Source organism: Phalacrocorax carbo, chromosome 8 (assembly GCF_963921805.1).
Source record: "Phalacrocorax carbo chromosome 8, bPhaCar2.1, whole genome shotgun sequence".
Lineage (NCBI taxonomy): Eukaryota > Metazoa > Chordata > Aves > Suliformes > Phalacrocoracidae > Phalacrocorax > Phalacrocorax carbo.
The window spans coordinates 27257594-27280254 of record NC_087520.1 but is presented as its reverse complement, the minus strand read 5'-3'; the positions used below and the strand labels follow the sequence as shown (position 1 = coordinate 27280254).

General features: G+C 39.9%; 1 long non-coding RNA gene across 6 annotated transcripts; it reads right to left on the bottom strand.

Moving 5' to 3' along the window:
- Nucleotides 1–772: 772 nt before the first annotated feature.
- Nucleotides 773–21905, bottom strand: LOC135314767 (uncharacterized). Of its 6 annotated transcripts, none has more exons than XR_010374241.1 (6): nucleotides 19570–21905; nucleotides 17577–17682; nucleotides 16674–16872; nucleotides 16327–16455; nucleotides 1884–9045; nucleotides 773–870 (listed from the first exon to the last, which is right to left on the bottom strand). It is a non-coding gene; the product is annotated as an uncharacterized LOC135314767 (long non-coding RNA). The 6 variants fall into 6 exon arrangements; XR_010374243.1 differs by having other exon boundaries at nucleotides 773–9045; nucleotides 19570–19674; nucleotides 19955–21904; XR_010374239.1 differs by having other exon boundaries at nucleotides 773–9045; nucleotides 19570–21901.
- Between the last annotated feature and the right edge of the window lie 756 nt (nucleotides 21906–22661).

Genomic DNA, 22661 nt, shown 5'->3' with positions numbered 1-22661 from the left:
TTCCCCCACAGCAGGTGCCATTTTATACCCCCATGGTGTGGGGCATGTGCAATTGGTGCTAAGTGTGTGCAGCTGGGAGGCTCAGAGGCTGGGCAGTGCTGATGGCAGAAGCTCCAGCACCTGGGCTGGGGCAGCTTCACCCCTGCACCAGCTCAGCCCAGGGGCCGCTCTGTTGCCCAGGATTTGTTCTGTAATTATCCTCTGAAACATCTCAGGACAAAAACCCTTTTAAATTTCAGAACCAGAGATACTCTTACAGGCTTTGACACTGTTTGCCACGTTTTGGTGCATAGCAAAGTTGTCTTTTTTTTTTTTTCTCAGAGTTAAAATAAACTTTCTCTGCAGAGTGACCTGCAGCAGAAACAAGTGATTGTAAAGCATGAGAGCAGCAGCTGGGGTATATCCACCTGTGCTGGATGTGGCACTGCACAGGCACGATGCTGGTCCTTACCTGCTTCTGTCAAGAAACAGGCTGTCCTGGTCCAGTGCTGTCTACAGTATGTGCTTGCTACACATTCAGCTCAAACAGAAAATCTACCCTGTGAGCAGGTGCCAGCTGGAAAGCAAGCATCTTCAAAAACAAGTATTCCATCTCTCCTGCCTTACTGCCCTATTTTAAGAAAATAAATCAATGCTTTAAAACAGCAAAAGCATGTCTTGCCCAAATCCAGCTTTTTTTATTCAAAAGATACATGACTAGCTTCAAGCTCTCCTCCTTCCCCTGCCATCCCAGGAAAGGAGAAGAAAAAAAAAAACAAACCCAGAAGAGAAATGAAGTCAAATACGCTTTATTACTTATTAGGTGGTAATGTAATACCTTCTGACAAGCTGAACAGTTGTAGCAGACGGCTGTGGAAGTCACTACACGGCCTGTTTAGAACGAAAACAGGAATGAGAGACAGTTCTGAAAGGGAGTTTTTGAGCAGAGCTCAGCCATCCTACCATGCCCAAACCAAGTACTTTTATCCCGTTAATTTAGTGAATGAATCCCTCAGGGTCTCCAGCCATCTACCACTACAGCTCATTAGAGCCCAATATCCAACTTTTCATGTTGTATCACTGAAAGCACTTATGCTTAAAATGTAATTAAACTTAAAACAAACAAGATCTCTTTTCCTCCCTCTGCAACCCTGGGACCTGCCCCCCAGCCCCTGCCCATGCGGACAAAGGCACGCACCTCTGCGGCGTTATTTGGGAAAACACCGCACGCTTCCCCCACTTGACAGCGTGACATTTGCCCGACCATTCAACCTGTGAGCAATTAGAAATCTAAATACCGGGTGTAATGCCCGGCTATTGGGATTTAAACTTGCAGATCTCTTACAAACGAGTAATGTGGTAAGCTTGCTGTCCGACGAGGTGTCTTATTGAAATATCCCAGGCTGGTTCGCTTGTCACAGCTGTCGTTTCAGCCATTTGCACTTACACTGTATTGCTTTCATTACAAAAATAGAAATTTGTGTCCTAAGTGCTGTTACATTACTAATGCTAAATATTTAATTCCCTGGGGTTCTAATTATGGTTGAGCACTGGCAACACTGATTCTACTTTTTAATAACAACTGTAAAAGCAATTTGAGCATTTTTCAATTAATTAAATACATAGTGTACGAGTAACCTCTTGTCATTTTGCCCTCCAGGACCTGAGATAATTTGTGTGGAATAAAATGTTTTGAAAATTAACTGATATACTAGTCTGATCGTTGTTGTTCTATTAAATTATAGTCTGCCAAACGAGCGACATGTAATAGTTACATACGATACCGTTTCCTTATTTATGACGGCGTGGTGGTTTTTTGAAAAAACTTCTCCAGCGCGTTTCTAGAGAGCGCATCGGAGAGGCCTAATTAGCAGGAGATGGTCCCTGTACATCAGCAGACTTACAGTGGGGTGAGTCTTCGGCGATGAAAAACAAAGCCTCCTCCATTCTTCAGACCTCAGTTTCACCTTCTTTCCCAGCTGAAATTAAAAGTGTTAATTAAATGACTTTCTCCTGCATAAACTCCTATGGATTAGTTAGTAGTTTACACTTTAACACATGGGAATTGACTCACAATATTAAAACATGCAAGTAGTTTAGAAACCAATTTTTTGTCTTCAACTTGCAGAACGCAGCATGAAAAGATCTGCCCCTAAAATGAGTTTGTTGGAATACATGGACAGTTAAAAATACCTAGCCTGCTCACACAGACGTCCAGGCAAAAAACTAACTTCTGCTGCATACCCAGCATGACAATAAAATTAAAAAGTAAATTTTCTGTTTATACAGTCCTAGAAGTTTAGAACACCGATACACAACAGCACCTTATGTATTCTGGCAAGGGGAACTAACCTCTTTTTTTCCATGTCCCACATTAAAAATAATGCAAAATCAATGGGGATGAATTGGAAAAAAAACCCCAAATCTTGAAAATACTTTTTCCACATTTTTATTAGTAGCTGATGAATAAAGTTTTCAGCATGTATTTTGATAGTGCATTTTATTTTATAGTGTGCAATAATAGTAAGTCAGACGTTGCATGAAAAGTGTTTGAGGTTTAAACATCCCAAAATATGCCGGTGAAAGTTTGATGGCTTTAGCCAAATAATTCAACAGTAAGGGCAACGTTCTACTCTGAAATCATACAAAATATCCATGATAGATAAGCAGCCAGTCCAGAGCGCACTACTAAGACTTTAACACTGTCAGAGGATTTCAGGAAGCAAAAACCTCTTACTACCGTACACTGGTACCACAGGCTTTCCAAGTCACAGTTGCTTGTGACTTAATTATTGCTATTTAAAAAGATTCCAGAAAAGGCATCTCCACCCACTGTGCTACTGCAATGAGGCTTTCTCTTTTAGCAGGGTAATGGAAATGGCAGCACTGTAATCTGGAAGCATTCACAAAAGAAGAAACAGCAGATTTCTGGTACCTTGCCTGGTTCCTGCAGCACCCCGCTCATCCTCTGCCTGCCTCTGGGCACCACTGCCACCATTGCTCACTGCAGGGCCATGAACCTGCTCAACCTCTGTGCACTTGGCACCACTTGGGTTTGAATGAGGTGGGGCTGTTTCTGACAGTGTCAGTCAGGCTCTGGGGTCACTCAAAAGAAGAACCTGTCCCTCCGATATTTTCTAAGACTGACCCCCTCTTTCAGGAAAGCACTTTGTGCCTGTATCTATACCAAGCACGGCCACCGATACCGCTGTGTGCATCTTGGAGCACTAGGTTCCCATCAAAACTCATGGAAGCGGAGTGTACTTGGCAGAGTTCTCCACATCATAGACCATGTAAACAAAATACAGTAAGGTGAAGTTACAAAATGTTCTGATCTTGAAACTTGCATGTTTGTAAACTCTGCCTGAAATGAATAATTATAACTTTAAAAGAGACATATCAAAGATGCTTTAAAGATGTGAACAGTTAACAGGAAAGGCAGACTAACTGAACATGCTCAAACGGACAAAAAATTGTTCCAATGCACTTGAAAAAGAAAGGAAAGGAATAGAAAAAGATCATATCACTAAAATTTACAATATTGGTAATTATATCTGTTCAATAGACTTTCTGAGGACATTTGTTTATAACATGTTTGGTCGCCACGTGTTGTAATTACAAGTTGACTTTTTCACAACTTGCAAAGCATTACACATGCGGAACATTGCACTCATCATACTAGTTAAAAGGAAAGCAAGCCTCAGTTTACATTTAGTAAGATTCCTTACTTGCTACTCCAAGACACTCACAGATTAAGAGCTGCAATTCAAACTAAGCAGGACTGCATCTCAGTTAAAAAAAAAAATAAAAAATCAATTAAACCCCAGATTTCTTTTGGCACTAAGCAAATTGGGATTCTTGATCAGTATTACAACACTATTTTTTTCCAAATAAAGACTAAATAGAATATACAATCACTGTCAAATAAAAGTGCTCAAGTCTTAAGCATTTGTGCGTAGGTGTGTGTGTGCACACATAGAACATACGTATGTACAAAATATGAAGAACACAAGCAATGTATTACAATAATAGATCTCTTCTTAAAGACAGATTTGTTATAACAGTGTAAAACTTGAAGTTATCTTTACTGCTATGGAAAGCTCCCCGCTATCTCTAGGTGTCTGGCTTCAATAAATCCTGGAAATATTCTGCTCACATACTGATTTTTAAGGAATGGGCAGCATGTGTCAACTTCAATAAAAGCAGTACAGTTATTTAATCACCCCATTCAGCCAGCAGCTGCTTTAACGAAGTATTTTTCTGAACATGTAAAAACGTAAAATACTCCCAAAAAAATCAGTCATCTATGTGCAGACTACTTAGCCTCTAACAATAACGGATATACTGAAGGACAAAAACGTGAGTCGTGCCAAGCCCGTAATTCTCAGTGACTGACTGTAAAGCACTTCTAGTCGGCATTAAGCTTTCAAAATTCTAACCCTAATCAATTGTAAACAAAGAAATAAAGACCTCAAGGTTGTTTTTAAAATCTTAAACACTAGCACAAAACATTAAATCATTTTTCTGTTTTTTTCTGATTCACACAGCATTCTTCCCAGGTAAAATACATACTTAGGCATGAAAACAGGCTAGTACATACAAGTTACAAAATAACACCTATTTAAACACATGAGCTAATTATACCTGGCATTTTGGACTTCAGTGGTAACATATTGCTTGCCATAGAGCAGAAAATATCACCGTTAGCCAAAACCAAAAGTGCATAAGATTCAGAAATCTAGGTGCAGACAACCTCACCACTTCTCCAAACGCTTATGCCCCCAAGTCTTTCCATGGTACAGGAAAGCCAACGTCATCTCCCCGGGCTGTAGAGAACCTGGAGACGTACAACTTGCACACATGTACTTCAGCTTTGGTGACAGCACAGCAACAAAAAGCCCATTAAAAAGAGAAAAGGCAGATAACCAGATGCGATCAACTTGCAACTGGTTTTGGGTGGTTTTTTTTTTGTAACATGCTAGCAAATGGGTGCCAGCTAACTAACCTTAGTAGAGAACAAACCTAATTTATACAGAGCAGGATGCTGTCAGATTATTTTAAACCTAAAAATTATTTCTAGCAGCAAGGCAAAATTACACTTTGTAGAAGACATTTGCTCTGAAATAAAAAAGTTGATGTGGTGTTTGATTATTTGGGGCGGGGGGGTGGGAAGGAGGGGAGGATGGATGAATGAAAGAAACCCACCTCACCTAAAGCCAATGAAACATAACACTCTGCGGAACCAAGCAGTCAGGTGAAGGAGTTTCTTTGAAAAAGGCACAGCATTACAAGCCAGGAACCTTGCCAAACTAGTTGTTAACCAATGCCCCTCCTCCCCGATCCTTTTTTAAAAAGAACCGTAAGCAACTTTGAGTAACTTTTCAGTGGAAGCTGCTATGCTGTGAAGATATTTGTTACACCGAGATGCCTTCCTCCTTTCCAAGGCAAAAGATGACCCAGTCTGACCCCAGATGTAGCAAAAGCCACAGAAGCCTGTGAAGAATTTCTCTACCCCACCCAGCCAGTTGTTCAAGCATATACCTCTATAAAAACATTTCATCTTCATTCAAAAGATAGAAGATCTACTATTCCCTTTCTAATCATTCCTAATGATTCATTGCTCTTATTAAAAGTTTGCACCTTAGAATTTGTCATTAACTGATTTTTATCGCTGTCTATTGTCAACACGTATTGCCTTGAAAATGTTTTGTTATGTCTGGAGTATGAAAACAGCCATATGAAATCAACTATCCCATTACAGATGCAATGATTATTTTCAGGAATGCACATTTTATTCAACCAAGTTTGAACTGAAGTTAAAGGAGTTAGAAAGTAACCATATAGTACCATATAAAAAGGTAAACTATGTTTTGTCCAACATATTTGTGGAGAACATAGAAATTATGTGTATATAGTAATAAACACATGATTATGTGCAGGATCCTGGTAGATTCATACCGAGTGCAGCAATCACCAAAGAGCCAGGAAGTCTAGTTGAAACCAACCTATTATTTAGAGTATTTATAGGAAAAAAAAATCTGTATTGTATTTTGTTTTCTTTTTAGCGCTGCATAAATAGTATGACAGTCTTAACTATAGTATTTGATCATTTTAAGTGTTTGGACGTAAAATTTTACTCATCGGCATAATACATCCACGGCAGTGCTCTACATAAGATGTTATTTTGCAATACTGGTTTAACTACGTATTACCACTTAAGTAGGGGGAAAGACTATTAGGCAATCACAAGCATTTCATTAAATATTTTAACTTTGGTACTACAATAGTCCATATTAAGAGAAAAGAATTATATGAATTATGGGCTGTCTCAAAGAGCTGTGGAGGCTCATTTCCCCTTAGTTCGTGGTCAGGGGAGACATCTGTAAGACCTCCTTTGGAGGAGGTACATCACTTCTGAACTCAGCACAGATGCCAAGAGCTCAGCTGCGGCTTGACCCCGGGCTGATGGCACAGTTCTCACAGCTAGAGACGCACCCACCTTCACCACAGAGCTGCAGAGATCGGATCAGGGGCAAGTTGAGGATTTTGGAAACTATGAGGCTGGCGCTTTGCCTCCTTGAACTATGCACGCACCAACCACTACACTGCAAGCACAGACTAACGGCTAAGAAAGAGCTTAACTGAAGAGTCCAAAATTTTCTCAACATACAGCAGTACATGGCCAAGTTAACTCATAACTTGGCAGAAAAGCAATAGGCTTCACCCTCTGTCATATCACATCTACTTCTTTTTTATATATAATTTTAAAATATTAGCCACTTCTAAGTTGGTGCACATTCCCAAATCTCTTTATAGGCCTCCACCCTAAGACATGCCATGCCTCATCTCTTCACATCACTATTTTTCAGATCCACAGTTCAGGGAACAGCAGATGCAGGCTCCAGTCTGAATGCACTGTGATACAGTAGTGCTTCTGAGGATAAAACAGCCAGGGCCGGCGGTTCTTTGCCTGCAAAGCAGCTCCTTCCCCTTACACACCAGTTCCTTTCCAGACGTAGTACATTAATTTCCTCCCTTACACATGCGACATAAGAGGCCAGTGCATACTTCCTCTTTCTTTAGGTTAGGAACAGTTAAGAGATATTGGATGCAACACCAGCTGAGCTGGAGGTTCAGTCCTTTCTGTGACTGAACCAAGTTCCTTTCATCTAGCAGTGCCCCAAGAGGGGACACAAACCGAGTTGCTGCTCTCAGGTGTCTGACAGATCAGAAAGCCTCTTGTTCTTTGTGCGCCCAAGCCATCTGTGGGACAGCACCTACACTCCACAGCCTTCTCTCAAGAAGGGTCAGCGTTGAAGGAGCTGTTTAGTGCACTGGTTTTACTCATTATGCCTTCCAGTGCTAGACATCATCCACACCATTCTGATTTTGGCACGGGGAACATCAAGAGCTTGGATGCCTCATTGGACTCCAGCATCGACTGAGGCAACATTGGCCAGAGAAGCAGCAATGGATGGGGCAGCCTCTTCTGCTGGAGGTGTTCTGCCCTCTTCGCTAAAGGCAGCTTAGGGCACCATGTATCAAAAACAGTTCTCCAGAGGCATGTGGTGGTTGAGGCACTGTCTTTGATGAGTAAAGCACAACTCATTTGTACCATTCACACACCTTGACCAGATACATTTTTCTGAAACAGGTGTCCTATCACCTACACAAACTCACATCATGTCTCTCCACTCACACTGACACACAAAAGGAATAAATCAAAGAGCCCAGTTTTATTTTATATTATTCAGTATGTCCCCAAAATGTGAATATTATACATGACAGAACTGCACAGCTTTCTAACACATCTAATTTTTACCACATCTTAGAGATGTAACTGCACCTGCTGAAAACACTACCCCACCAGCAGCTCCTCAACAACCCTCCTGTCAATGCACCACCTTCCCCGATACACCGTCTGTGCATTCCCTGCCCTTTCATCAAAATGACCCAGGATGCTAGTTAACTAATATTTGATAACACAACTAACTTTAGCTGAAATAAGTCTGGCTGTGCTCAGGGAAACTGCTCAGTTTGCTTCCCTATCAGGACAATAACCTCCACGAGTGAGTGTGCAAGCAAGCGTACATGAAGCTGCCTTCTTTAACTAGCACAGCTGCTGACAAAGGAGGCTGTATCTCTTGCCTTCTCTGAAGTTAATGCCAGCAGTTTAAAGCAGAGATGGGGGGGCACACACAAAAAAAAACCATGAATCTTAAGTTACTCTAAAATTCTACTCCAAGGACACATTAGTTCCACTAAAGTCAAAGTATAAGCCAGACGCAATAGGTCAAGTTCTAATTGAAGAGATTGCAGAGAAAGTAAGAGCTAATAATTCTTAATTTGGCATAACATGACATTCCCAACAGCTTCTGTCTCTCCTTCCAGTAATTGTGTCTTGACAGTGTACATATTAAAAAAATCATTGCACAAAAGACATTTTCTGTTGGGAGGGAAAAAAAAAAAGAAAAAAGCAAAGCACCTTTCTTTGTAATAGTGTCATTCTGAAAACTGAAGGTGCTTTCAGTTCCAAAAGGAACGATATGCCGATCAAAACACGAAAGGAACAAAACCTCATTCATTCCTTATTTGTTTAAGAATTAGTAAAAAGAAACATCTTTGCAGGAGGCTAAGGCAACAGCAATTCAGACAATAATAAACTGAGCATTGTAAGAATAACTATTCCATTGAATAAGAGAACTCTGGCAAGAAACTTTTCACATGGCATTCAACAGACATTCAAATAAATGAATGAAGCATGCAAGTTAAGTTATTTCAAAAATAAAGACTTTCCAGCGGTTTACCAGAATGACAACATTGTATAGAAAGATACAATAGCTCTTTGTAGCCTAAGAATTGTCAGTTTTATTTTACAAAGATGACTTCCAAAAGCATCTTGTCATGACACTAGAGTTTTGAGAAAGAAAAAACCTGTCATTTGATAAATAGATGAAATTAACTGTCATTAAAACCACTTAAGCACTCCTCCTTCCTGTTATCCTTCTCATCTCGACAGTAACTGATAAGAAGATTTCAGGGATGCTCAGTCATTGATGGCAGGACCTAGAAAAGAAACAATTTTGCACACAGTTAACATTTGCATTCACAGCTTCTAGTTATTGTATTTCACTAACCTGCACTTAATTGGCTTCCTTCTGCCACTGGCATGAGCACAATGGACCATCTACTTGATACAAAGCTCCACACTCTGCTGCCACCTTATACCATGAAAATATTGTAGTGGTTGTATCCTATCATGTTAATAGTGCATGCTAAGGTAGCATTGACAAGGTCCTGTTATCCACCAACTATGAATACCAGCCAGTGCATCAGCCAGCAGGGATCAGGCATCACTCATTATCCGGCAGTTCATTACTCATGGGACATGGTCGAACTTGAAACTGGTGGATTTCTCTAACTTCTGGAAAATATACCACTTGTCTGCAGAAACATGCCACCAAAATAAGTGAAGGTCCAGATGCAACAGTTACAATAGAATTAGTGAAGATGCTACAACAGCATGTTTTCCCCAAAACCATTATCCAAGATTTTTTTCTGGCTAAGCAAGCAGCTTGTTTAAGAGGAAAGGAGGGCATGTACTGGCCAAAGAAAAAGACCCGAGCCTTGCATAAACAGACTAACTCCCGTGCATCCCCCAGAAGGCAGTGTGCATGGCAACCCTACTTCCAACATACAAAGTAATTAATTGTATTCCCACATTAAAGCTACCGTGGCACACCTCCACTTTGGCAGATTCCTAGCTGGCTTTAATCTTCTCCATCTTCCACATGCCAGGTTCCTCACACCAGCTGGCCCTCAGTGACAGCTGAGTTTTTAATGCCATACAATGGCTTGATGCAAATGGGTTTTGCCCTTTCTTCCACCTTTCGCTAGACTATGCTACCATTTAGTCACCGCACCAGTGTTAACAACTACACTTTCTTCTACTGAACTACAGCTGCACATCTACTGACGTGACAATGGGAAGCAGGGGTCTTCATCCCTGCAGAAATGTAGCTGCCTTTTTGGTTAGCAACTTGCATCCTTTTTCATGCCCAGGACAGAGCATATGGTCCTTCAAAGGGACATCAAAATAAATATGACAGGTCAGTGCAATCATCATACTGAATGAATTTAAATGATACTATATCTAAAATAAATTGTGTGCACATAATAAAGATTCAAATGACAAAAAAAAAGTCCCCTACCCTTTATCCCTCTCTGAATTATTTATGAATTCTGCAACTCCAGCTGTTGCCACCAGCCCAAGGACATTACTTCATTTTGGAAATGACACTTCATATTAAAAGGTAAGTTAATAAAAAACCAAAACAAAACAAGGAGGACACTGTGGACCCTCCTTAAAGGCCACAGCAAAGCATAATACATCTTTTCCCAGCATTTACAAAGGAAAATAATCAACAGTCAATTCAGTTCATGTTTCTCAACTTGTTTCTGTAATTCCAGACACATATTTCAACACTCATGCATTAAATCAGCCATGCCTTTTCAACCATTGCAGTTAGGCAAGGCTCCCAAAGCATCCTGGATTCTCCTCATATTTTTTTTAGGGTTATCTCTCTCTAACAGTTCACCATAAACCATATGCCCCCATACCAAAGACTCTGCGATACTATCGGCACTCAAGTTAGTTAAATCATCTAGTACATAATACGGTCATTCCAAGAAAACATGAATAACCTGCATATATAGAATTGCTTTTGATAAAAGCAATTATTTGTTCATAAATTAAAACAAAAAGAAACATCAACTTTAACATCTGTAGTTTAGGGCACAAATAATTGGTTTCAACTAAACATGACATTTAAATTAGCAAATTCTACGTAGTGCTGTCTGCCCGCTTACAGACTGCCCTGATTCAGGTTCCATCCAATATTAGTTCTTAGATTTCAAACAAACAAACTGGGGAGGAGGGGGAAAGCTTAGCCAGTAAGCACAATTTCCACTGCCTACATTAATATGCCCTCCCTCCTCCCACACCCCTCCTATCAACTAAAACAAGTTCATAGTTTATCTGTAGAGCAGAGAACACGTAGGCAGAATAAATAGGAAAAAAAAATTTAAAAATCAATCATTGGTTTTAGTTGCCACCCTATTCATAGTGGAATCTGACAATTAAATAGGTATAGAGATCTGAATTGCTGAACTGTTGCACAGAAACACCCACACCATTAACACTGCACCACTTTCGCACTACAAGAACATACTGAGACAGGGTCTTCATGTCAAGCCTGAACTGAACTGAACTGGGTCAAAATTTGCAAGCCCTCAAGTGTCAAGGGACATATGACCCCCTAAATATTAGCTCTTCAGAATTTACCAACAACCTCCACCACAAAGGAGATTATTCTGTTCTTACCCATGACCTTCATTTCAATGTTTTCTGCTTTTACTTTTACCTAACTGAGCAGCAACTGGGTTTATATTCTGCTCCCAGGAGATCCCAAATGTCACAAGAACTTTTAACTGTTTAGTGATTTTGGGATGTTATTTGTTTTGGTGTTTGTTTTTTTTTCTCCTCCCTAGTCACCTGAAAGCTGACTAGCAATTGTGGCAGTTCTACCACTGAAAGGAGATGTGTGAATAAACTTAAGAGCTTCCAAGGTACCATTACCAGAAATCTCCAATATCTCACCCACAAAGCTTGCAAGCCATTTGTTAGCTTCATGCAGCTGAGAGTGCACCATTTGCCATTAGCTCCAAGCGCACAGTTCAGGCCTGAACCAGAACACCAGGCAGGCAAGTATTTAATATGCAAACTCATCTTTGGGAAAGGCGGTAAAGCAAGAGATGTTACCTGTCTTGCAAGCGAAACAAGCCAATGGCTTGCAAGCAGAGCATACTTCGGTTAAGCTGTCAGCAGCACCCCTAGCAGTATCTGCTTTTGTTCAGTTTGGTACCGCTGAGCTCAGTGTTATTCAGGAAAAGGAGATGTAGTTAAAACAAACGTTTATTTGCCCTTCAGTCTGCATCAGACCTGGCACCCAGCCCTGAACAGTCTCCCTCTTCCTTGCTACTGTGGGAAAGCTACTGAAGGAGGTCCTTCCCTTCCCATCTCCTGCTGTTGGCCAAAGAAACAAAAGGTACAGAAACAAAAAGAACAGGTGGAGAACCTGGGATGTGTAAAATACCGCTGAGCAGTTAAATGTTACCAGTTGAACCTTAATTTCCAAGAGCCTCAAATTCTCCTGTTGTCACTGCTATATATTTGAGGTTATTACTCCCTCGCCATTAATGATTCTCCAATATTTTGCTAATCCCAGGTGTTGTGCACAAACCCTCTCAAAATTGCAATTATTTACAGTTGTAACCTGCTCAAATGTACATCACATTTTTCTGAAAATTAACAAATTAAAACAGGAACATATCTCACATTCCAGGGTTGCCATTTAACTCAACGCCACAGGTTCTTAAGTGCCTCCTGAAATACTTTCTAGCTATGCTAAAGGAATGACATTTGGAAAAATCACCTGTGTGCTGATAGGAAAACATCCTTCTGAAGATTTTCACAAGTTAGTTGGATGCAATTGAAGTCAGCCCTCAGAAAATAAGGGAAACTCTCTTTGTGCCCAAACATGCTCACTAAATGCTTCTGGCTATGACATTATTTCATAATTGACACATTATATACAAACACCTCAAAAACTATCTTTTTGCATGTCTGGATTACATAGCTATTTATACCCAGTGCTTTTGCAGAACCTTCCTAATGTTGCATGATAATCTCTAATACAAATGACCAATTGATCCTTTCAAATTATACTTTTTTTTAGCATCCAATATTTTAAATGTTAAAAAAAATTGTACCTCAACGTTGTCTTTAATCTAATCCTTACCCTGGACAATTGAAGTACATCCGTATTAATCTATTAGATGCTTTTCCACACCACACCTATGGCACTGCATAAATTACTGTAATTTAAATAAATTACTGCTTGAAAATTCTCATTTGGTAAGAAACATGCAGTGTTACAAGGCACCGGAAAGAAAAATGTGCATTACGGTAACTAAGTTTTGTAACAGTATATCTCGGTTCTCATAAACCAGCTATTCTAAATTGTTAAAGGACAAGAATATTAGACCGATCACATAGAACACACATCAATATGTCCAAGAAGTCAATAATATGAAATTAAATCTACAGTTTATTTAGATACATTTCCATGCCCATATATGCAGAATCCACTTCAAAAATGTCATTAGGCTGGCTGAAGAATATTATTGCAAAAGATATTAACACCAATAGTAGTTCTATCTCTGCCCTGGATAACTTGCATTTTTCTCTGTAAATGTCTGATCTGCTGAAATGCACTGAAGAAAAAGGACTTGGGGAAAAAAAAAAAGAAAAAAAACAGTCAGAAAAAAACCTCAAGTTCTTTTGTTACATTATTCCGCATATTACTACTGTTTAAGGCTGACTTGTTTAAGACTGCACATTTCAACTACCTAACAGTAAAGAATGAAAAGCTTCTTGCTACAAGCTAAAAAGAAAGTCTTTACCATGCTCCTTGAAGAGCTCATTTTCACATTACTCAGGCTTCATTATGCTGAATCAATATTCGTTTAGTCACTGGGGTTATTGACATATTTTAAAATAAAAGTATACCCTTCAGCTACTGCACTCATTACGGGTAATTTGTCTTGTCAGGGAGCAGGGAATATTATCCCAGTCTTTCAGGGGCTGACAGCCCATGGAAATTCCTCCCCTTGGTTACAACTGTAAATAATTTTAAGGTAAAATATTGAAAAATCAATGACTGTTTCCTGCAATCTGTCACAAACAAATCAATCATAATCTGCACAGCCAGAGAGTATGATTTGAAGGAGATGAGAGCAGATGTAATTCTTGGCTGGAATTTCTCATTTCAAAAATCACTGCACATAATGGTGTCATCATTTAAAAACTTAGCAGTCACTGCAACTGCCACTCATAACATCTAGTTGGACAAAACCGCAAGGAAGAGGAGGAGAGATGCCATTGCTGTTATGTAAACAAACACTATTTAAATGGTTGCAACATTATCAAATTTCACAGATACAACATCTAGGCTTGTCTCTCCACGGAAGTCCATGACGCTTTTCTTTCTCAAGGGAAGATTGTCTACAAATTAGCCTCCCAAAACGCAAAGCGTTTTAAAACAAAACTAGGCTTCACAAAAGGTAAGCAGTAATATCTGGTATTAATACTATTTCTAAAAATATTTCAATTTCATTTACTCCAAATTGCTCCTAACAGAGTTACGCATCAAATACTGAAGAGATTAAGAAAGGAGAATTGTCTGAGGTACCTTTGTCTTTTTAAGAGCACAAGGATTTCAATGCTTCTTTGTCCTCTACATATTACATTTCACATCTAATTTTCATTAGGCACACACCGACTCAACTTTAGTGTAGGTAACCACTGCAGAGTACAGTGGAAAGAAAGTCATAACCTGCATAAATTAATTGATAATATATCTTCAACTTCCACTCAAAAAGATTAACTATTGTATATGGAATTACATTTTTTTTTACAAAGGATCAATTTATACATAAAGAATTAACTACTGTGCAGTCAAAACGCTATAAACGGATCTTTGTAAATGTGAATAATTTGTGTAAAATGAATCTATTTTTATAGAGTAACACTAATGCTTGGACTGAAATTATTTCCTCATTTGACCCCCCACCTCACACCAGACTATGTTTTCACCCTGACACTACAGTGCGCGAGAGATTTCCATGCAGATCAGTCAAGACAAAAAAGCAGCAGACAGGATGGGATTGTTGTGCAACTCTAACTGTGGACCTAAGCTTGCGCTCCTTGTGCAAACAAAACTCACATACGCTCATGGAGTGTTTCGCTCTGAAGTCTATAATTTGAGCTCTTAATCTTTAATGTGCAGAGCCCGTTATCACATATTCATTTTAATCACATTAACCTTACCAACTCATATTTCTGAATATTTATCTCACAACTGTTAGACCTCTCCAAGGTTCGCCTTCCTTTAAAGCAGGCTTTAAGTCTATCTCCTACATGGAAAACACACATCTCTAACTCTTTATTGATACACATCAGCACCACTACTGTTTGTAGCAGCTGCACAGATCCTCTTTCTTAGCAAAATAAACTATTAAAAAAAAAAAAGAAACTAAAGTCCAGAAGAAACAACTACTGCCTTAGAGGCTAACTAAGCGCAGGAAAACTGCAAATACCAGGCGTGAAGTAAATCAGCTTAACCTGGGGAAAGGAGACTCTATTGTGAAAGGAAGCAGGAGGAGGCAGAGGGTGAGTAATCACTAAAAACAAGAGTAGCTCCTAGAAATGAGCTGCACTACTTCACTTTTTCCCTGGATGAGATCTATAATGAAGCTATCCGACAGAGAGACAGCCTCAGGCTCATCAGCCCTTTTAAATCTCCTCACTGGCCAACCGACATTCACAGAGGGAAGACCCTGTTTACTATGTTAAGCCATTCTGCGAGGGAGAAGCAATGTGCCATACTGAACACGTCAGCATCTCTCCCCAGTGCCATTCCCCTGAGCCAGGTTGTTATTTCTCGTGACAACCACCTAATTAGGTGGGTCAAGAATCACAGAAGATAGAAGAGATCCGTTCTTCCTACATGCCAGTTCTCCTATTTGTAAAAATGAAGGCAATGACTCTCCCCCTCCATTTTAAGGCACTTAATAAACATTAACAAGAAAGCCAGTCACATCTCCCAGACAACACTGTCAGATATTTTCTTGCAATATTTGAGAACTATTGGGCTCAGGAGGAAGCTCCCACAAGTTCCAGACAGAAAAAAAAAGACTCGCAAATTCCATCCTTGGATGCAAGAGGTCACAGAGGGCTGCACCACCACAGACATTTTGCAACTGCTCCCCGACGAGGGAAGCCCTAAGAACAAAGAGCAGCACATGCTGCAGCACTGCAGATGTTTATGGAGAGTTCATGGGTCAGCACTATGAGTGCTATTTTTTGCTGGACAAAGCATTAAGATGCTGTAACAGCTAAGAGGACTGCAAAGGCTTTCTAGTTAAGAAGTTGAACTAGCTTCAATTTCTTGAATGAAAATGTATTTTTCTTCATTCCATCCTTCTCAAGAAACAAAAGAACTACAAGTTATGGGAAGAGCTTTAAAAAAAGGAAAGACACTGGCCTAAAAAAAAAAAAAACTAGTAGTATTTCCTCTAGTACCCACCTCCTCGATTTACTACTCTTACTCATAGTGCTCATTTAAGCCACTAATATATGTTCATTTATCTAATGCAGCTCCACATGACCACTGAACAATAAAGCAGTACAGTATTACTGATATTACACTATTATCAATATTCTACCTAATGATGCTTATAAAGTCTTCATATTTGGGTGTACAGAAAGAAGAATCCCACTCTGAAATAGCTCCTGCCTTCCAACTCTGTTCTTCCTTTCTTCAGCATTGCTTGGACCAGTCTCACTGAGCTCCTCTGGAGAGGACGAAAAAGAAAGAAAAGAGAGCATATTTATTACGGTGTGTGTCATCTGCACCACATGATTTTCATAACAGAAACAGGGCTAAAGCTGATGTATCTGAAAACATTAATTTGCATTTTGTTAGAGACAGAACCCAGTACCACAAAGGAAAGTGCCACTACTGTAATGCCTTACTTAATGAATCATAACATACACAAAACAAATTACTTACCATCAGCTCCGAATAGAACTTAATATGGTTAAAAAGAGCTGCAAGCCCAGACACATTCTGGCTTTGTGTGAGCTCTCTTCCTGTGTTTAGGTGAGTACAGGATAAGATGGGACTACTGGATTAATTTTCCCCATCATGGACCTCACTGCTTCTGCTCTTGGGTGCATTATATAAAGGCAAAAAACAGACAAATGGAGAACTGGGAAATGGAACAAAAGGATTGTATTTGTCACTAATTTAGACAGCAGGTTTCTCTTACAAACAAGGATTACAGACTGAGCAATGCAAGGGTTTCTTCACCCATCAATCTAGCAAGTTTGTTAAATCCCACAGACACTATTAGTACTGCATCCCACCGGATGGTGTTCAATCCTGTGTTTTCTAAGAGGCGTGCTATAAACAGGTGCCTACAGAAACCAAAGGTCTGTGGAATATGGAAATTTAATGGCATTTAGCTAATGAATCAGTAATAGCATTAATAACTTGCTTTTGCTCAAAAGCACAACAGTCAAAATATGTGAGCATGGACACCAATTTAAGTCTGAACATTTCTGAGAAAAGCAGAGGGTTCCAGTTAGGTAAATAGAGGCACAGAGGTTACATGAACAAGTCTAGGTCATAGGACGTGCCAGAAACTGAATGAGAAAACAGGCCCAGGTTTCAAGATTTCTAGTCCCCTCCCTACTACCAAGTCTTCCCATCACCTTCTCAGCTAGTATAAAAGTCTCTCAGCCATTCTGCAGCCTCCTCTCAGACAACAATCTGGGCAACCTCAGTTTAAATTTTGCTTAGGGACACAGTAGCACAGTGTATACCACAGAGAATATCAGCAGAATTTAACTGAGGCAGAAAATTAAACACTAAAAAAAAAAAAATTAAGAGAAAGCAAAGAGCAAAAAATACCTTAAAAATACCTTTTGAAACCTAGGCTTGACAGAGCTGTCCTCTTCCCAAGAGGCATTTTTATGGAACCTCATGCCTACAGAAGCCGGGAGAGGTAAGGTCCTCCCTAGACAACAACCAGGAAGTCAGCACAAAGTAGTTCTTGTGCCGTCAATACCATAGAAGTTATAGGCATCTTTTTATAATGACAGAGTATTCTTAATAAAAGCTTCAAGAAGGTTTTACAGCTGCATATTATCCAATGAAACCAGTAATAAACAGCACTGTAGCATTATTTAGTGCAACTCCAATACGCCAAGAGTCACAACCTCAGTTTTATTTATCACACAGGCTAAAATGTTAGTTCTTGGCTTTACAGTAGCAGCCAAGCCTGTAGCTATTTTATCCCAGCACACTGCCATCTGGATTTTGATACTTTGCCATGGGACATGAAAGAAGAGCATAGTTACTTAATACAGCTTAATTGAAAACAGAGGACCTACATATTATATCATGTATTATTCTATATAAAATTAAATCTGAAGGGCATGAAAAGTTCTGTAAATGTCAGCAGAGACTATTTCAGAGGTAAATGCTAGGTTCTTGATCTGTGATAGAAATGCTGAGAAATACTGTAAAAAAGATGTGCTTATGAAAAGAAAAAGCTGGGTTTTGCTCTGTTGGGGGTAAAGAAAAAAGAGCTCAGGAAGATGCACCTCCTTCAGGGAAAATAGGAAAGTGATCAGACGCAAGTTTATTAGTATAGTAAAGTCTCTGTTATGATGATCCACATTCACCTTGGAAGGTCTGACTGGCTTGCTTTTTCTCCCTCAAACAATGACTTATTAAAAAAATATTCTGGTTCTACAAATACATTCACTTTGATCTGCAGAAAACGTCTTCAAGAATCATTTGCACCTGCATTATCCATATCAAGGAACAGAAACTAAAAAGCTCCAATATTAATAAAAATCAGAAATTATGAAATTATGAAAAAGAGTTCTTTGGGTGTAAGACTAGAAAGGCTACTTGGCTTTATGTTTTCTCCTCAGAGAGGTAATGCCAAGCTATGCAAACACTGGTTATAAGGAATGCAAATACATGTAAGTAAAGTAGATAAAACACAAACCCTTTTGAACACGACACTGCTATTAAAAGTCACCCACCTCTAACACCTACACTAGAGGCCAGATTCCTGCTATGGGAGCTCCCACCGTGCCGCAGCACCTGCGGTCGAAAGGGAATTTGCCAGCATATGGAAAGCTACGGGCACATGCACATCCCATAAAACGGCACGGGGAGCCACAGCCATCCTCCTCACTGAGGTGCTCCTTTTTCACAATAAGGAGCTGACTAACAGTAGATGTGGCTTGCTTTAAGTGAAAAACCAGTTTAGACATGAAAGAGAGCACTTCGTCGTTTTTTCCACTAAAGTCAACCTTTAGGAGAGTCTATTTTCTGCATGTGCCTATGGAACTGTAAGCAAAATAAACCCTAAAGACATTCTTAGCTTAGTCCATATTATGCCAACAAATTCAAGCAAATCGTGCTATTTAAGTTAATTACAAGAAACTTCAAGGAAAATGAAATACGGTTTCAGGTTCTCCCATGATACTGTCAAGATCTTTGGAGTTACATGTTCAATACAGTAACTACATGCTTAAAAGGCTTGCCAGCTGCACTTCTGTGTATGGTTTTATTCCACATAACAAACAGGTTTGCTGATGCACTTTTAAAAAAGGACTGAGACTGATAATCGAGTTTCGTTCAGCAGACAAAAAGTGATTTTACACAGAAAGGGTTGCTGAGAATAACGAAAGTCTATCTAAGCTACCTAACACCCAATTGCTAAACACAGAAAAGTTTTTCTAGGTGTTCAGGATTTTACACCTCAGTCTCAGGCTGCAAACACAGAGAGTGCTAATGAGTAGAGTCTCGGGAAAAGTAAGTGCAGGCAGAATAAACAACAGAAAAGGGAAGGATGTCTTGCAGAGCTCTTCCCGAGATCACTCACCTAGGCTAAGAGCCACCAAACACCAGCACTTCCACTGCACGAACTGACCTTGTAACTCCCAGCACTTCATCCGAGGGAAGCCAGCAGCAACACAGACACAAGGATCTGCACGAAGGAGCCCCTAAGTTTTACTGCTGATGCTTCAGCCAATCTTTTAGATGCACTGTTTTAGCTCTTGTTCAGCTAATAATGTATTGATTTAACACAGAAAAACACAAGCCCCTCCTTCCTCTTTGTACACTGGTTAGTTTCACTTCCATGGTAGTGCAAAGGTGAGAAATTTTTTTATCTTCATGCTTAAAATTATAAATATTCACATACATGTATTAGCAACTCATGCTAATAACAGAGCAAAATACTTTTAAATAAACACTGTATAAAACACCTCTTAGCAGATGTGTCCAGCAGCAATGTCCACTACCATCCGAGTCCTAGTATTTTGTTTATAGGGTCAGCTTTAAGCAGAAGAGAGTATCTGGAAGGGGGATTTTTTTTGTTGTTGAAGGATTCCCTTTAACATCACATACAGATCTCTTGGTAATATATTCGCAAATTGAAGTAGAGAAACAAATTATTCAGCGAGTGTCTACGGTTGGGCATTTTGATAAGGAAATATCAAAAAGGTTTTGAGAAAACAGCCTCCTTCTCATCTACCCCTGTAAAAAGAAAAAAAAAAAGTTGAAATGATCTCCTAATGCATCTCCCTTCATAATTCATGTAGAAAGATGACATTTTCTCAGGATCTTAATTAAGATAATGATGAACACCTGTGTCGGCATTCTTTGACAAGACAGCATTATCCATCATAATCTTTTAAGTACCCTCAAAAAAAACCCAACAAAATCGTATGACGGAACCAATCTGTTGCCTCTTCTTGCACTAAGTTTTACATCTCAGACACACACAAGAACGATTAGATCTTTAAAGACTGCAATAAAAGCAGGATCGTTAGATTTTAAAGTTTCAACAGAAAGTAGCTATTAAAGTAATTAAATTAATGTGTATCATATACAAGACACCCAAGTTTAACTCTATCCACTACAAGCTACCTGCAGCCAAACCACTTATAGTTAGAGCTTACCAACAGCTGCACTTTTACAATACAGCTTGCTATTACTTTCAAGATCACCCTGCCTCTTCTTGCCCCTCCTGGAAATAAAATATTCACAGCTGAACCCCATTATATTAGTTCATGCACTAATTTATTAAGTTATTTTTATGCTGTACCACATATGTTTGCACACCCTAAATGAAATTATGCAAATGAAACCAGTGTAGAAAAATAAATATGCAAGTACAAATATTGCTACATTTTGGGTCACCACATTTTGTGCAGTCATCTCAAATCCAAGTTCCCCTCATGTCAAAAACCCTGCTGGAGTCTGACTACTTAAGTAAGCAAAGACCATTATAAATAGCTTTGCAGGACCAGCCCATCAGACTGAAGGCTATAAAAACAGTTACTTTAATTATTTATTTCTACAAGCTGAATTTAAATTCACAAGCCTTAATTTAAATAAAGCGATGAGCGCAGAGCCAGCCTGTAAGTCCTACCCATCATTAAATAAGAACTGAATAGTAAATGTTTCTTCCATTAAATTAATGGTTTAGCTTCCTAGAAATTGTGAAAACAATAAAGTACAGAATTTTAATATCAACATGCACTCATATCTTTTCACCGGCAGCTGCAAAGCAGACAAACACCTGATATCAAGAACTTATGCATACCTTCCAATGCACACACCTTCAGTAAAAATGCAGAGAAGCAGTAAATGTATCCTCAAGCCCCACATTTGTTAACCAAACTGAGGAAACTACATAAACAAGAGTCTTGAAGCAAACTTCTTATTTCCCTTTAACCAAAGAGCTGAAAAGTCCTGTGAAGCAGATTAGTCTTAGGCTTTCGCATTTTAGTATGCTTCAATAGGAGGAAAAAGTTGCTGTGACTAGTCATTCAGTAGAGCTATCAACGTGCAAATAAAGCAGAAAATAGAGACATCCTTAAGAAATGAGTCTCAAATTTGATATAAAGTGAAGGTGACAACCACAGCAATAGAACTATAAGCTAAATGTTTTGATATCTTGAAGAATTATCTACAGTTCTTTTAAAGCTGCAGAGAATATAATAGTGGCATAATGTAGTGAGAACGTCGGTTTGATAGACACTTAAAATCCTGATGCCACAGGAGTCCTATTGCTACCATTTATTAATCAGCTCCAGTATTATGTTGCAATTCATGAAAGTACGCGTGAACGCAGCACAGTTACCAAAACGTATGCCTACAGAAGCAAGATCAATAGAACATCAGAAATAAAGAGGGCAACTTTACATGACATTAACCTTACCTCCTCCTCAAAAAAGTCAGATGCCATGGGAAGACGGCTAAAACCTCTGCTTCTCCCTACAGAGAAATAGGGAAGGGAAAGTGGTTACTCATTCAACTCACATATAAAATCAATGTTAAATGTATAAAGTTTACCGGATGATATCTCACTCCTCGAACAAGGAGTATTGTCAGCGAGCTATGACAGAAGCGCTTTTGAGCGGGAAAAGAAATGCGGCGCTTTAGAGCAACAGCTACAATTAACCCAGGGACAAGTATCAGTGACACCGTACAGCTGAAAACTGATGAAAGTGCACACCTGTGTGGATTGAGCATGTAAAAGAGCGTGCGATCCAGTGTTAGACCCTTCACGGTTACCGCAGCCACAGCCCACGTGGATTTTAAAGAGAGGAAACACCGCACGCTTCCACGTTACAAAAAAAAAAAATAAAAAAATTAAAAATGGGGGGGGGGGGAAGAAAACGGGGAAACGCCGGGCAAAGCGCTGCTCGACAGCGGCGCCGAGGAAGGTGGCGAGCGAGAACCCCCTCGCCTCGCGGGGCTCCCGCACGCCGCTCCCGTGATGGCCATCGCAGCGCCAGGCCCGGCGCGGCAGCGCCCTCCGCCTGGGCGCGGGGGGACACCGGCCCCGGGACCGCGGCCCGGCCCGGCTCCGCTGCCGCCGCCGGGAGCTCCCCCCGCCCCGGCCACGGGGCCCGGGCAGCCGGCATGGAGCCGTGCGCGCGCGCGCAGGGTAGCGGCGATGCC